This window comes from Mastigoproctus giganteus, chromosome 4 (genome assembly GCF_048544385.1).
Source record: "Mastigoproctus giganteus isolate SK-2022 chromosome 4, ASM4854438v1, whole genome shotgun sequence".
In the NCBI taxonomy this organism is placed as follows: domain Eukaryota; kingdom Metazoa; phylum Arthropoda; class Arachnida; order Uropygi; family Thelyphonidae; genus Mastigoproctus; species Mastigoproctus giganteus.
The window spans coordinates 171,403,726-171,421,163 of NC_143578.1; the positions used below are offsets into that span (position 1 = coordinate 171,403,726).

The 17,438-nt window shown below is 39.2% G+C and overlaps 1 protein-coding gene across 13 annotated transcripts in view; it reads left to right on the forward strand.

Moving 5' to 3' along the window:
• Positions 1 to 17,438, forward strand: part of LOC150087201 (bromodomain-containing protein 2-like) — a 736,023-nt gene that overhangs the window by 251,227 nt on the left and 467,358 nt on the right. The gene's annotated exons all lie outside the window — the stretch shown is intronic.

Genomic DNA, 17,438 nt, shown 5'->3' on the forward strand with positions numbered 1-17,438 from the left:
CAGAAAAATAGACGCGATGAAGTGATACTTGCTAGGTTAAGGATAGGACACACATATTTCAGTCACTCTTATCTTTTGCAAGGAGAGGATCCCCCTCTATGCCCTATCTGTCACACACAACAAACAGTAGAACATGTACTGATTACTTGTCCAGCTTTTGCAGATGAGCGCCGAAACTCCTTCAAAGAGCTAAACAAACATCACTCCCTTACTCTCAAAACCATACTGGAGGATAGAAAAAATATAGCAGATGTTTTTCAGTTCCTCAAGAAAATAAATTACTACACTCAAATATAAAACTAAATATTATCTCTAAAGCAAGCTATAGTCATTCTCTGTTACTCTTGGAAATCATTAGCAGCAATATACGAATTAAAACTAAACCATTATATAAAATATAAAATTTTACAGGCGCATTTTAGCCGCAGTAGCTCTTGCGCCAAGAATTCTTAAATCAAATCAAACCTTTTCTTTCATGGTGGGGTTCCTTTGTGCGGGTTCCTTCCATGGAGTGCGGTGATGTCTCTCACTCTCGTCTTGGTTGAACTCTGCATCTCCATTGTATAGCTTTTCCAGTACTGTCATATTTCGAGAAGGTATTCTCTGTTAATACTGAAGGAAATTACCACAGCAGTAGTAGAAGCCAGAGCACTATCTGACTGGCTTGTTATTCAACTTCCGGATTAAATTCTAGCAAAAGAACATGCCCAGCGGAACCCTTCACTATAAAGCCAGACACTCCCAGAACTGGACCCGAACTGAACCCAGAACTACCACTGGAAGTCTGCAACCCCTCCGAACAACATCCACAAACCCCTCTTTTGGTGCGAGCACTTTATTTATTTCCTTCTCATTTATTTATTTATTTATTGAATTGATTTCAAGTTACAATCGCCCCTTATATTATTTTTTTATACGCAAGCTTATGTGCAAACCCCAGAAGGGTTTGCACGCATTTACATACCCCCCCCCCCCCCCCAATTTAAACCTGACCCAATCATGTTGTTATTCTTTAAACTCACTTTTCTTCCTTTGGTGGGAAAAACAGAATATTTTTCCCACACAACAAAACGCTTTCATCTTTTCCCTCAAGGTCGCCTGTTCAAAATACCTTTGAACAGTTCCATACTGACAGCTAACTTGTAGGAGTGCCTGAAACCCATTATTAGGGATCACCACTCAGATGTCCAAAATGCATTTTTCAACAGGACTCGGCAACTTTGCCACACAGCAAAATTGGTAAGTTTTATGGTATTTGGATTTAATGATGAGTTTGTCTTCTTGTCTCACAAGGCTTAAAACATACTTACACCAATGTTTCCCTCATTTTTCTCCCTTAAGGTGCAGTCATACCTCAGAAATGCTGGCATTACAGTGTTGGACTGGCCAGGCAATAGTACAGATTTGAACCCTATTAAAAATTGCTGGTACATAATGCCATCTAAAATTGATCAGAAGAAGCCATCAAGTAAGATTCAGCTGCAGGAGAGCATTGTAAGGGTGTGGTACCACGAAATTGGGCAACCATATATCCAGAAGTTAATTAACTCTATTCCAGATTGTTGCAAAGCTCTAATTGCAGATCGAAGAGGAACAATAGAACATTCAGGACTTATTTTGCTGATTTACATAACACTATTACATTAACTTGTCATTTCAGTTTGTACAAATAAATGCAATAAAATGTATGTTTGGTTGTCATGATTGCCATTTGCATGATTTCTCATATTTCCATCAATTGCACATTCCCTATCCCTATCTCTTCCCTATCTCTTCCATCATGCAGTATGATTGATGATTTTTGAGGTTATGATGAATGTCGTGGCGAGATCCAATATTCCTTACATTTCGAGGGTACAGCTCTAAAACGGTGTTCGCAGGCCGGCCGCTAGTTAGTACACCGGACTGAACCTATTGGTAACTCTCTAGGAAGCTTCCGGATCAGCTAGTGTATAATCTTGCTACCTCTACTCTGCCAGATAGTGACTGGAGGGAGTCCGAGTAGTGCGTATGCGGGGAGCATTGTCGAGGCCACATTATGTCAAGGATCTGGGTATATTCTTACCACATGTACGCCATATCCAAAAATTTCATTACTTCATACAGCATGTCCCACCCACTTTTTCTTACTATTGAATACACCATGAATTGTCAAAATAATAGAGCAAGCTTATCTGCGAAAAGATCTAAACCTCCCAAGGACTTCCTAATTCATTTCACAAATATACGTGGTCTCAATTCTAATCTCAACGATGTCCATTTCCACTTGCAGTCTTCCAAACCCCATGTACTTTTTCTGACTGAATCTCAGTTATCAGTTGATTCAACTACTGCTCATCTCAGATGTCCAAATTATTTGCTGCATGATTCCTTTCGCCTCAAAGGTGGTACTTGTGCATATGTCCGTTCTGATATTCCCTGTCAGAGACTTGACAATTTGGAATCTCCTCTCTTTGATCTTCTCTGGCTTAAAATCTCTCTGTCTCATTGTGTAAAATTCATCTGTTGTCTCTACCGTTCTCCCAACTCCACCAATCACTTGGAGCTCTTTGACTTCCTCTCTTTGCAACTTGACTTTCTCCAGTCCAACTTTCCTAACAGTGAGGTAATTTTCCTTGGTGATTTTAACGTTCACAACTCCAGCTGGCTTCCGTTTTCTAGTCACACCGACCCAGCAGGTCGAGATGCTGAGGCTTTTGCAATTACTAATGACCTAGCACAGATTGTTCATTTACCTACAAGAATACCGGACAATCCTAATCATACAGCCAATACGCTTGATCTTTTTCTCACAAACAACCCTTCTAAGTACAAGGTTGAAGTGAGAGGTCCTTTAGGCACTTCAGATCACAACTTGGTGATTGTCTCTTCTCCAATGGAACCTTTATCTCATGGCTATTCCCAACCTCGTATTGTTTGGCATTACAAGAATGCAAAATGGGATGACCTGCGAGACTTCTTTTCTTCTTTTCCTTGGTCTGATTACTGTTTCAAAACTTCTGATGTCAACGTTTGCTCAGATCGTGTCAGTGAAATTATTCTTGCAGGAATGGAATCCTTTATCCCACACTCCACTTTAAAATCTCGTGCTTTATCTAAACCTTGGTTTTCCAATAAATGTGCTAAGGCTGTCCAAGAGAAGAACGTTGCATATCGTAATTGGCTTGTTTCTAATTCTTCAGTTTCATTTTCTGCCTACACCAAAGCTCGCAACAATTGTAAAGCAGTTATTAATCAGTCCAAACTAGAGTTTGAACAGGCTAAGAGTAGAAAACTTGCTTCTTGCCCTAATGGTAGCCGAGCATTCTGGTCTCTTGCCAAAGCTATTGGCCGCAACTTTTGCCCATCTCTGCTCCCACCTCTGTCCAAACCTGATGGTTCTGTTGTCACTTCAGCCAAGGATAAAGCTGACCTGCTAGCATCCCATTTTTCTTCGAGCTCATGTATTAATGATCTTGGTAAAACACCTCCCACCATTCCTAACACGCTCCATTCAATGCCTTCTGTGGTCTTCCGTCAAAAGGATATCAGAAGGATTTTGATGAATCTTGATGCTAAGAAAGCTCCAGGTCCTGATGGTATTTCTCCACTTGTTCTCAAAACCTGTGCTCCTGAGCTTACTCCTATTCTTTGCCGCCTTTTTTCACTTTCTTATTCCAAAGGTGTTTTTCCTTCTGCTTGGAAATTTGCTCATATCCAGCCAGTTCCTAAAAAGGGTGACAAATCCCTCCCATCCAATTATCGTCCCATTGCAATTACTTCTACTCTTTCTAAAGTAATGGAGAAATCAATTAACCGCCAACTCTAAAACTACCTAGAAACCTTCCGTCTGATCAATGATCGCCAGTATGGATTCCGTCAGTGTCGATCCACTGGTGATATTCTGGCTTATGTTACCCATTTATGGACTAATTCAATGGAAAGGTTCGGTGAAACACAAGTAGTTGCTCTTGACATCTCAAAGGCTTTTGATCGTGTTTGGCATAAAGGTCTTCTAAACAAGCTTCCATCTTATGGTTTGCCAACTGTTTTTAGTAATTGGTTATCCAGTTTTCTCTCTGATCGCTCACTGAAGGTGATGGTAGATGGCTCTCTGTCTTCTAACTTCTCCACTAATGCCGGTGTCCCCCAAGGTTCAGTTCTTTCCCCCACTCTTTTCCTCTTGTATATCAATGACCTTCTTCCATTGACTGGAAATCCTATCCATAGTTTTGCCGATGATAGCACATTGCACTCAACTTTCCATTTTGAGAAACCTTGTCCAGCTCAATCAGCTTCAAGTTCTCGAAAATCTGCTGCCAATTCCTTAAATGCCGATCTTCAGGTAATTCTCCAGTGGGGCAAAGACAACTTAGTTGATTTCAACCCTTCTAAAACTCAATCTTGTCTTATATCTCGCAAAAAGGATTCTTCTGCTCCTATGCTTATCTTTAGTGACACTCTGATTTCTAGGCAAAATGATATATCTCTTTTGGGGATTACCCTGACTTCTAATCTCTCTTGGCACAAGCACATTACAAATATTGCTTCCTCTGCATCTAAAAAACTTGGTTTTCTCTTTCGCTCTCGGCGTTACTTTTCTCCCAAACAGCTGCTCACTCTGTATAAATCGCAAATCCGCCCTGCCATGGAATATTGTTCCCACATCTGGGGTGGTGCCCCCAAAACCTCTCTCAGGCTTCTTGATTCCATTCAGAAGAGGGCAGTTAGGTTAATTAATGATTCATCTCTAACAGAGTCTCTCCACTCGCTTTCTCATAGACGCACTGTTTCTGCTGCATGCCTCTTCTACAGATACTTCCATGGGCACTGTTCTTCTGAATTGGCTTCTATAATTCCCGCTCTCTCCTTCAAAACAGTCCGAACACATGCCGCCACCAGCCAACATCCATTTACTGTCCAACTTCAAACCCACAGAACCAACTTTTCATCTTCCTCATTTATTCATTCAACTGCCGTTTTCTGGAACAACCTTCCTTCATACGTATTTCATGAAAATTACAATCTACAGAAGTTCAAGTCCAATATCAACAAATATCTTCTTTCGTCTTCTCAACCTCCAACCCAAGCACGGTACTAAGTACTATAGGTTATAATACCTCTCGTGTTTGGGGTTCTCATAAAAAAAAAAAAAAAAAAAAAAACATATTACCTACCCTTTAGGAAGATATTTATGGCAACTAGGTATACTAGGTGGAGTCTTTTTATTGGATTTCATTCACAGAGATGTGTACAGAAAGGAGAGACAGGATAGGAAGGATGGAGGAGTTATGCTGTTAGTTAAGAAACACATGAAATCTAAGGAAGTGCATCCAGCTTGATATGGGTGGACAGTGCAATTTTGAGTCAGTTTGGTGTGACATAAGCACTGGGAAAGCAAATGCTTTCCCATCTAACAAATGCATTTCGAACATTTCTGCAGTCCACAATGCAGCCCAAAACACATTATTTGCAAAATTCACAAGTGATGCAGCTCTTTTGTCTGCCACTGTATATGCTGCGCGCGCGCACGTGTGCCTGCGTGTGTGTGTGCGTGTGTGTGTGTGTGTGTGTGTGTGTGTGTGTGTGTGTGTGTGTGTGTGTGTGTGTGTGTGTGTGTGTAACAAGAAAGTGGAAACAGGAAGGCTGAAAAGAAAAAAAGAGTAAGTAGTCAAAAGGCAGAAAAATGCTAAACCTGTGCAGAGCATGAACAATAAAGTGTGGGAAAAAAGAGAGAGAGAGATAGAGTGATAGAAAGTAAGAACAATAAAAAAACATATACAAAGGGTACTAGGAAAGTTTTGCAATATAGCTTTGTTTATTTAATTTTTTCAAAGTAATTTCCTCTACATTCAATACACCTCTCCATCCTCCAAAACCAATCTTTAAACCAGTTCTGCCAAGTTTCACTAGGGAGTAAAGCGCACTCGTTGTCCCAAGCCCGTAGAAGGTCCTCATCACTGGAAAACCGCCTCCCTTTTAGCTTCATTTTCACATGCGGGAACAGTGCAAAGTCGCAAGGAGCAAGGTCTGGACTGTAGGGAGGGTGCTCGAGAAGTTTCAGTCCTGTCGTGGTCAAATATTCGGTGCAGGCTTTGGCGCGGTGAGCTGGAGCATTATCTTGATGGAGGTACCAGGTGTCCATTCTTGACTTTGGCCGCAGGTTCTTCATAGATCCAATGACTTTAGGCCGGCATTGTTCAGTATACCACTTAGCTGTGACTGTCTTCTGCGTGTCCAAAACGACACGTTCCACAATTCCACTCGATTTGAAAAATACAGCTATCATTTTCTTCTTTACAGATCGGGATTTTCTGACAATTACGGGTGTGTTGTCATCATCAAAGACCCAAACTTTGTTTTGAGCCTTGGTCGGCAGATCGTAATAGTACAGCCAAGTCTCGTCACCTGTCACGATGTTGTTCACATACCAAGATTGTCCCTTATCAAACTTTTTTTAACATCTCCCGGCACCAAGTCACACGTCGTGTCATCTGCTCTTCAGTCAGTTGATGCGGCACCCAGAGAGAACAAAGTTTCTTCACGTGCAAATGATCTTGCAGAATCGAACGAATTGCTGGTGCATTTAGGCCCAAAGTATCCTCTATCTGTTGGTAGGTCACTCGCCTGTTTTCGTCAAGCATTTTCCTCACAGCAGTAACGTTTTCGTCCGTAACTGACGTTCGTGGCCTTCCCGGCCTCTCAGAATTCTCCAGAGTGAAATTTCCCCTTTGGAATTCTCTATACCACCTGAATATCGTTGTACGATGTGGACAGTCATCATCTAGTGCAAGAGTCATTTCTTCTAAGCACTGGTCTATGGTTAAACCACGCACGAAAGTATACGGCAAAACTGTCCTTATCTCATTTCGTGACCACGATGCCATCGCAAGCACTTTACACTCTCACTACTAATGAATAACTGAGCCCATCGACTTGGCGCGGCGGCTACTATGCACGTATGAACATGTCTCAACATGCAGCAACAAGCAGCTTCCTGTGATTCATTGTTGCGTCATATTGCAAAACTTTCCTAGTACCCTTTGTAATAAGAACAAATTGATAAAATAAGGATGTTGCCACACAACTTGCTTGTTAACAGGAGAGATTGTTTCTACAGGGATGGGATATACTTAAATAGAAAGGGTGCAAGAATATTTGCTGATGCTATGAGGCAGTGTTAGGTGGGTAGGAAAACTGCTAGCTTGTGGGATTCACAGACTAATACAGTGGTTTTCAACCTTTTTTTAATAACGGCACCCCTACCATACTGTACACCGTTTTATAATGAAATAAATATATAAATTTAAAAAAATAAGTTTAACTAACGTAAACCCAAATTACATACCGCTTGAGAACCACTGGACTAATAGATTAACAGTAGCCACATGCAGAAGTGAAAGTGATTCTTGCACTGCTTTTATTCGAATGAGCAGCAGCCTGGAAAGCAAGGTGCTGAGCATTTCCAGGACTGCTGGGGGTTATCATGGAACAAGTAAATACATGGGTTATGTTAGCATAACTAAGAGTAAGAACAGGTGCATATATACTTGCATGTACACCAATGCTAGTGGTTCAGTAAATAAATTTGATGAATTTTGGGTGCTGGTCAAGCCATCACATGCAGATATTGTTGGAATATCAGAGACGTGGTCACATAGATATAAGGAATGCGGAATTGGAATTTGGGAAGTACAATATGTACAAAGAGGAGAGACAGGATAAGAAGGGTGGAGGAGTTTTGCTGTTAGTTAAGAAACGTATGAAATCTAAGGAAGTGCATCCAGCTTGATATGGGTGGACAGTGCAATGTTGAGTCAGTTTGGTGTGACATAAGCACTGGGAAAGCAAAATTGAGAGTAGGAGTATCCTATAGGCCTAATGACTCTGATGAGTACAATGAACAACTGTACAGATAATTGAGTGGGCCAGTAAATCAGATTGTCTTATAATTGGGGATTTCAACTTCCCACATATTGACTGGAACTTGTAGGTTGGTCATTCATACAGTAGCAAGGCTTTTGTAGATTTATTGGATGATTGTTTTCTACAGCAGTATGTTTAAGATGAAACTAGAGGGATTAATACTCTTGATCTGATTATCAGCATTGATTCTTCATTCATTAAGACTTTGCAGATATAGAAACCACTAGGTAGCAGTGAGCAAAGTGTGCTGATGTAGGATTTACTTAAAAGATGTAACTACCATCGGGGGTAAAGGGAACAGTTTTTGCTTTTGCAAAGGTGACAACAGTTGTTTCAGTCAATTTTTAAATTCTATAGTAGTAGTAGTAGTGGCATGTGATGCAAGAAAGCAAGTGTATGAGCTTATGCAGCATCAGCCAAAAAAAAAAAAAAAATCATCATTCCCTCCAAATGCCTGTCCAGTTCCTCCTTAAATTTATTTAACCTATCAACTTCCACAATGACAGATGGAAGTTTGTTCCAGCAATTAACCACCCGCTGCTAAAGGCAAATTTCTGCATTCTACATCTGTCTTTTCTTAATTTGAATTTATGCCCCCTTAGGTTTGTAATCTGAGCAAGTGGAAGGATCCCATCAGAATCCAGTGTTCTCAATCCGCTCAAGGCCTTATACACCTCAATCTGATCACAGTACAGGTGCCTAGTCTCCAGCCACTGCAATTTGTAGAACTTAAGCTTCTCTTGGTAAGAGGATCCCTTCATTCTCCTCAACAATCTTGTTGCCCTTCTCTGTACATGCTCAAGCAAATCTACATCCTTCCTAAAATGAAGACTCCAGACCTGTACGCAGTACTCAAGCCGTGGCCTGAGCATTGCCTTATACAGAGGGACAATCACCTCCTTTTCCCTGCTAGTAAAATTTCTATAAATCATTGACAAAATCCCATTACCAGCCCTTGCAGCCTGTCTGCATTGCTCAGAAAACTTCATATCTGACTGCACAATTACTCCCAGGTCTTTTTCATTTTCTACCACCTTAAGTGTAGTACCACACAGTTGGTACGTTTCTCTGGGTTTACTTCTACCCATATGCAGTACTTTGCATTTGTCAAGGTTAAACTTCAGTTGCCACTTCTTAGCCCATCTGCCCAAATTATCTAGATCCTATTGCAGTAGCACACTGCCATTATTGTCATTAACAACCCTGACAACCTTTGTATCATTTGCAAACTTCGACACTAAGCCTGATATATCTTCATCAATATTATAGATAAATATACAAAACAACAGAGGATCCAACACCGAACCCTGTGGATCTCCACTAATAACATTAGTCGACAAAGAGCAGCACCCATTAATTACCACTCTCTGTCTTCTCCTACTCAACCATCCTTTTATTCATTGTAGCTTACCCTTAATACCATTCTGTTCCAATTTGTAACATAGCCTTCCATGCGCAACAGTGTCAAAAGCTTTCCTGAAATCCAAATATATGATAACAAGATTATTTTTTGCATCCAGTTCCTTTGTAACCACATCATAATATCCTATCAAATTTGTCAGACAAGACTTTCCCTTAACAAACCCATGCTGTGTCTGAATTATTGCTGCAGTCTTGTCTAGATGATTCTGCAGTGCATCTTTAACCAGTGACTCCATTATTTTACCCGGAACAGAAGTTAAACTAACTGGTCTGTAATTACTTGTGTCACCCTTCAATCCCCCTATGTGAATTGGGGATACATTTGCACATCTCCAGTCCGTGGATTCCCCCCCCCCAGTCCAGTGATGCTCTCATAATTATGGCTAAGGGTTTGCTTAGTTGCTTTGCCGCCTCCTTTAATATAACTGGATAGATCCCATCCACCCCAGGTGCCATTCTTATGCTTAACTTCAACAATTTCTCCTCCACTTTTCTGTCAGTTATTACAAAATCATTAAGCGCCCTGCTACAATTTGATAACCTTCTGCCATTTTTAAACCTTAATAACTCCTCATGTGTGAATGTAGAAGCAAAATACCCATTCAGTTTGTTTGCAATCTGAGCAGGATTCATCAACAGTCGAACCATCGATATTGTGGGCCAATCAGATTCATCCCCTTCCTTTTAGAGTTTATATAAGTAAAGAAGTCCTTGCTGTTTTTCTTAGCATCTTTTGCCAAAGATTTCTCGTAATCTGCCTTCGCCTGCCTAACCTCCTTTGTGACCTGATTACAGACTAGCTTTTATCTGCCATAAGCTTCTAAGTCGCTTGATAATTTATATGCATCCCATGCATTTTTCTTCTCTGTCACGAGTCTCATTAGTTCATTTGATAACCATTTAGGCCTAAACCTTGAACAATATTTCTTAATAGGTATGAAACTTTTAGTAGCATCCACGATTAATTCCTTGAATGCTTCCCACTTTGAATTTACTGTTGGTAACATTGTCAGTTGATCCCACTGTACAGAATTTAAAAACTGTCTGAGACCACTGTACTCACTTTTACGGAAGCAAAAACCCTTTCCTTTACCCCTGATGGTAATAATATCTTTAAGTAAATCCCATATCAGTACACTGTGATCACTGCCACATAGTGGTTCCTTTATCTGCAAATTCTTAATACACAAATGATCACTGCTGATAACCAGATCAAGAGTATTACCCTCTCTGGTTGCCTCTCGAACATGTTGCTGCAGAAAACAATCATACAATAAATCCACAAAAGTCTGACTAGTGTGTGAGTGACCAACCCACAAGTTCCAGTCAATATCTGGGAAGTTAAAATCCCCCATTATAAGACATTCTGATTTACTAGCCCACTCTGTTTCTCTGTACAATTGTTCATTGTACTCATTCGAGTCATTAGGCCTATAACACACTCCTACTCTTATTTTTGCTTTCGCAGTGCTTATGTCACACCAAACTGACTCAACAGTGCACTGTTTTTCTTAATTAACAGCATAAGACCTCCTCCCTTCCTATTCTGTCTATCCTTTTTGTACACATTGTTCTCCCCAAATTCCAGTTCTGCATTCCTTATATCTGTGTTACGGCACGTCTCTGCTATCCCAACAATATCCGCCTTTGATGTCTTGACCAACACTTCAAATTCTTCAAATTTATTTACTATACTTCTAGCATTGGTATACATGCAAGTATACATGTACCTATCCTTATTATTAGTTACCCTAACTCATCCCATATACCCACCTGTTTCACGATGACTGCCATCAGTCCCAAAAACCCCCAGCACCCCTCGCTCCAGGTTGCTACTTATTCTAATAGAAGTTGTGCAAGAATCACTTTCACCTCTGCCTGTGGCTACTTTTAACCTTTTAGTCTGTGAATCCCCCCAATCTAGCAGTTTTCCAACCCACCTAGCACTGCCTCGATAACAAATATTCTTGCTCCCTTTCTATTTAAGTGTATCCCATCCCTGTAGAAGCAGTCTCTCCTGTTAACAAGCACAGACCACGCTGAAAAAAAATTCTACTCCTTTGAGCCTTGCACATTCCCTCCAGGGTCGAATTGATTGACAAGGCTCTCATCATATATTCCCTCTTATCATGTCTGGGCAGAATTGCAGACACTTTCAAATTTAACCCTAATTCACAACTTTTTTGCAACATTGACCTGTACTTGTTAAGTAAATCTGCAGATCTCCTACTCTTAATGTCATTGGTGCCAACGTGTACAACAATATCACCTTTTATGCCCTTAAAAGATGATATATGCTTTACAACGTCATCAACTTTTGCCCCTGGCAGACATACCCTGGTCCTGTTCCATCTATCCTTTTTATACAATATGTTCCCTGTCTCCCTGACAATAGAATCACCAACAATAACTAGTTCCTTTGGGACCAGCACATTCTGCCTTGGAGATTGCCGCTGTATTGCCTGATGCCCAGGAGTGAGCTCTGGCATTGAGTCGGGCAGCTGAGAGCTTGATGGGGCCCCCTCATATTAATTTCTTCGAAGGCCTCTACCTACACCTCAAGCTCTCATAGACGCCCAGTAGAACGCTGAGTTGATGATGCCTAATTTCTAGACACTTTCTGCACCTGGCACACACACCCAAAGACATCCTCCTTGACTAGATTATGTTCTGTTCCAGAGAGTTTGGCAAATATTTCACTAGTTGCACATTTTTTTAGGCTGTGATGCGTTGGAGAATTGCCCCCCCCCTCAGTTCTCCCCCGAGTCACAGCACCCCTGCCACTTTGTACCTGTTGCTTTGCTGCTCTAGTCTGGGGCATGGTTTTAAATTAATAAAATCAATAAATTTAATTAATTAATTGTCAATACTACGCTATCTAATAGAATCCTAAATGCAGTGATGCGCATTATGCTATATAATTATACGTTAGAACTGCCTAGTTGCCACAATTAAAAATTTGAATTCCCTACTACTCTATACAAAAACAATGGCTGCAAGATTTGAACGAAATAACGGTTTTATGTATATTAAGTAGTAATCTACAAAAAACTCTTTATCTAAATTAAAAATAAAAATAACCAGCGTAACAATAACTATAAGATTACGTATAAAGTACAATATAAAATAACAATTAGGTAAATAAAAATTCAATCACTTATCGCTTTTTCGGAGCCTATACAGTGGGATCAACTGACGATGTTACCAAGAGCAAATCCTAAATGGGAAGCATTCAAGGAAGTAATCTTGGAAGCTACTAGACTTTTTGTAACAACTAAGAAATACTGTTCAGAGTTTAGGCTTAAGTGGATGGCAGATGAATTAATGAGACTTGTGGTGGAGAAAAAAAATGCATGGGATGCATATAAATTATCAGGTGACACAGAAGACTGTGGTAGATATAAGCTAGTCTGTAATCAAAATTGCAAAGGAGGTTAGGCAAGCCAGGGCAGATTATGAGAAATCTATGGCAAACAATGCAAAGAAAAAGAGAAAGGACTTCTTTACTTATGTAAACTCTAGAAGAAAAGGGATGAATCAGATTGGCCCACTTGATATCAACGGTTTGATTGTTGATGAACCTGTTAAGTTAGCTGACGAACTGAATGAGTATTTTGCATCTACATTCACACATGAGTAAGTCTGTAGGGAAGTGGAGGCCAGAAGCTTATCAAACTCTAGCAGGGAGCTATATGATTTTGTAATAACCGAGAGCAAAGTAGAGGAGAAATTGTTGAAATTGAACATAAGAAAGGTACCTGGGGGTGGAGGGGATCTATCCAGTTATATTAAAGCAGCCAGCAAAGGAAGTAAGCAAACCATTAGCCTTAATTATGAAAGCTTCCTTGGACTCAGGGGAGCTCTCCATGGACTGGATATGTGCAAAAGTATCCCTAATTCACACAGGCGATCAAAGGGTGCATGAGTAATTACAGACTTGTTAGTTTAACTTCTGTTCCAGTGAAAGTAATGGAGTCGCTAGTTGAGATAGCAATGCAGCATCATCTAGACAAGGCTGCAGTTATAGTTCAGGCACAGTGTGGGTTTGTTAAGGGGAAGTCTTGTCTGACAAATTTGATTGAATACTGTGATGTGATCACAAAGGAACTGGTTACAAAAAAGAATTTTGATATATACTTGGATTTTAGGAAAGCTTTTGATACTGTGGCTCGTTGTTGTTGTTTGGTTTTTTGGAGCATTAGCAACTAAGACCATATTGCTCTGGGGATATGCGGTGGTCATTCCCTGACCTTTCCGCATCCTCTGTATTTGGTGGTCAAGGACTCGAACCCCGGTCTAATCAAGAAGCCTGTGTTACGCACTGCTGCTCCTGCCTAACTGCCGACGGAGGCACCTGGCTCATTGTACAGACTGGATTAGTATGGCGTTATGGACAAGTTGCTAAAATGGATAAAAGGATGGTTGAGTGAGAAAAGGCAGAGACAGGGAGACAGCCACTCCCCGATCAATGTAAGGGTTGTGTTACACAGAACTCTAAATAAGTCAGAATTTCCCCCAAGCTTGTGCAGCACTCACAGCTGTGTTTGCTGAATTGATTGAATCAAGAACAAAATGTTCAACGAACATGTGAATATAATTATTGATTGTATTTGTTCAATTTTTTATCTTATGCACAGGAAAAATTACAAAATCGTGTAATTTAAAAAATTTCAAAATTATAAAATTGCAAAAAAGGAGAGGTGATAGGCAGAATAATGTGAGTAAGTTTTACCTCTCGAGCATCATTTCCAGAATTGACATCTGCAGCTGATAAGTACGCCACTGCGAGGTTGAGTGCTGTGGAGATTTAGAAGGGGTCAGCTGCTCAACCTTACGAAAGAACATATTAATGAATATGAAGCAAGAGTGTGGCCCTATCTTTTGAAGCCTTGAAACCTGGCATTGTCTTTTCCTCTTTGGTAATGTATGTTTGATCTGGCAATTTTTTCCAGCACATCACAAATTTCTCTGCAACTGCAGAATTGACACTGGTGACTGTTTTGGAAACCAGCGCGATGCTTGGACCTATTTTAAGATTCAAGAAACCCGTTGCTTGCCGATGAACTTGTCTTCAGATTCGGTGTACTTATCCTTAATATCTTCATAAACTCTTCTTACTTTTTCTTGAATGGCCATTGGACTCAGGAGCACTTGCTGCCAAATCCGATTTTCCATCCATATTATTAATAGCTGTTCCATCTTCAATATAGCACCTGAATTTGTGATCACTGTTGATCTTAAGTGTGTTGATCCTTTGACAAGTTCTTTTATACGTGCACTATCCTTTAAAATAGTATTCGCTGTTGAAACAGCAAGACCTAATTCCCTTGAAATAGATGACAAACTTTGTCATATTTCGTACTTCTTAATCATCTTCATTTCTAAATCACTTGTTTCGTTTCCTGGCACTGCCACCACTTGCACTTTCCCTTGATCCCTTTCCTTTAATCATTGTAATACATAAATAGGAATGAAGGGAAGTCTCTGAAAATTAGTGTTTTATATGATTTATGTTATTGGGTTTACATTATGATATTTTCACAATACCTCCATTTATCCCTACAGATGCAAAATACGTTTCTGTATTTTTTTAATTTTTATTTTTTCAGTTTTCACCCGCCGGCAAAAACTTATGTAAAGTCGAATTTGCGTAAGTCGAGTATTATGTAAGTCGGGACATTCCTGTATTATGTTAGTATATACCAAGTAGAATTTAAAAAAAAAAAAAAAAAAATCCTTCTGAAATTAAAGATAAATTTGGATGCCGATCAGGCCAGCACTGCAATTTTTGTTTAAATTTTGGGTACCACCACTTTTTTCTTAAATGCAAGAAATGTTGCATTTAAGACTACCATTTTCTTGTGGGTTTTCTTAAACCCACAAGAAATGGTAGTAGAACCTAATAATATCATTCATGGCTAAAAGGAAGGAAGGAAGGAAGGAAGAAAGACAGACAGTTGACTCTAGACTTGAGTTTTTGTAGGTAATTTTTGGGAAGTATATATGAAGGAAAATTGTTCCAGAGAACAGCTATGGAAAGGATAAATGAGGAAAGGTTGGTTCTTATTGTGGTTTGAACTATTAATGGATATTGGCTGGTAATAGCACATATTTTAATTGGTCTAGAATAGAGTGGGCATATTGCAGATGCCAGCTCTAAAGAACAATACCAATTGAAATATCCATAGAAATGGCTTGCAACGAAAAGTGAACATCCATGTGGCACAGAGTAGAGAGTCTTTGTAAGATTTTGTTCATTAATTAAACTGGCTTTCTTCTATTGTTCCAAGATCTGGGAACACTATTCCATGGGATGGCACATTTGTGCAGAGTGAGTAGTTGTTTAGATGTAATGTAATGTCAAGAGTGAAAAAGAAAACTTCTTTTATGCGGAGTAAGCTGTATATGTTATTTTCTTATGTTAAGAGATTAGAAATCAAGGTAACTCCTAATAGCCATATGCGATCTCCTTTAGAAATATGAGTGTCTTTAAAAATGAGCATGGAGAAGCAGACTTTTTTTTCCAGGAGCGAGTTTTAGAAGTATTGAAGTCAACTGTGTTTTTTTTTTTTTTTTCCCCTCATTGTAGAATTAACTGGAGATCAGCATATAACAAATTGGTGACAGATATTCCAGAAGTTCATGTTGTTTATACATTTTGGCCATGTGGATCCATGCAACTAGAGAATGGAAGCCGGCTGGAGTTGGGAACATTAATTAAAATCTGTCTGTCCAACATTTAGTGATGTTGGACAGACAACTTGTCTAAGTATATATATTTGATGTTTCTTAGCCACTAAAATGTGTCGGACAAATGCATCAGTATATTAGCGGGTCTCGATCACACAAGTTGTCTGTCCAATCTAGTAAAGTTTCGAGACAACAGAATTCCCATAATGTTTTTTATGCAATTGGCTTTTAGTGATGAAACATTTTCAAAACCACTGGTAACTGTGCAGACTCTGATATTTTCCACTTAAATCTTGAGCAGTCTCAAAATTCTTAATAATTACAAAAACAGTTGATCTAATTTGTATTTGCCTCTGTGACATAGTTTACATAGGTTTAGCCAGAAACATTATTTTCTTCCACTGCTGCATCATCATACATCATATCTTCAAAACATATCGCTGCCATTGGACTCAAATGCATACTGTTTCTAAAAAGTGTCTTCTGAATCTCAACAAAACCATAATAAATAGACTGCAAGTTCTCCATAATTAAACTAACCATGTCTAAAGTTATTAGCATGCACACTGAAACCATTGTGACATCCATTTATAACTAATGACATCTGTACTTGCATTATAGTAACCAATCTTAATGTTGTTAAAATGTGGGATAGTTAAATTCTAGCTTATCACCATTAGATGCAACTCTTCTTTTTAAGCTGGCTAGAAAACAGTGGAAATTTATTAAAAGAAAAACTGCTCATCTTTATTGCATTTCTATGTTCTAATTTGAATTTTCAAATTAGAATTGTTAGTATCAAATGCAGTAAACCCTCTCTAATCTGGTTACAGTCAATTCGGATCGAAATGTGAAAAATTGTTTACAGTTGAGTACTTTGAATGACACGTGGGATTTAGGAAGGCAGATGAGTTGCTCTGACTTCACACTGATTGACTGCATAGAAAGAGATGGAACATATGTTACATTGTCTTGAGATTGTTGTTCAGTATTGTTGTTGACTGAGTCAGACAGATATTATTGCTTATATCGCTTCATTTGCGCACTTCTTTATATGTATATACTTACATAAGCTAACATATTTTATATAATTATGGGCTCTAAAGAATTGAAAAGTGGAATAAAAAGAAAACACGTTACTTTTAACTATCATTAACGAGCTCAAAGTGATAGAACAACTTGAAAATGGTGTTCCTGAAAAAAAAAAAAAAAAGTGCTGAAGAATTTGGTATTGGCCAACAGACTGTGTTAGATATTAAAAAACAAAAATAATCTATAAAGGCATTTGCTTTAAAATTCGATGTGGGGAGTGATAAAAGCAGTGTATCAAATAGATAGACATTAAAAAAGCCAAAAGGAAGAAGCTGTAAGTGGTATTCATAGCAATGAACAAGTGGCGTTGGTGTCCGATGCCAATGCCT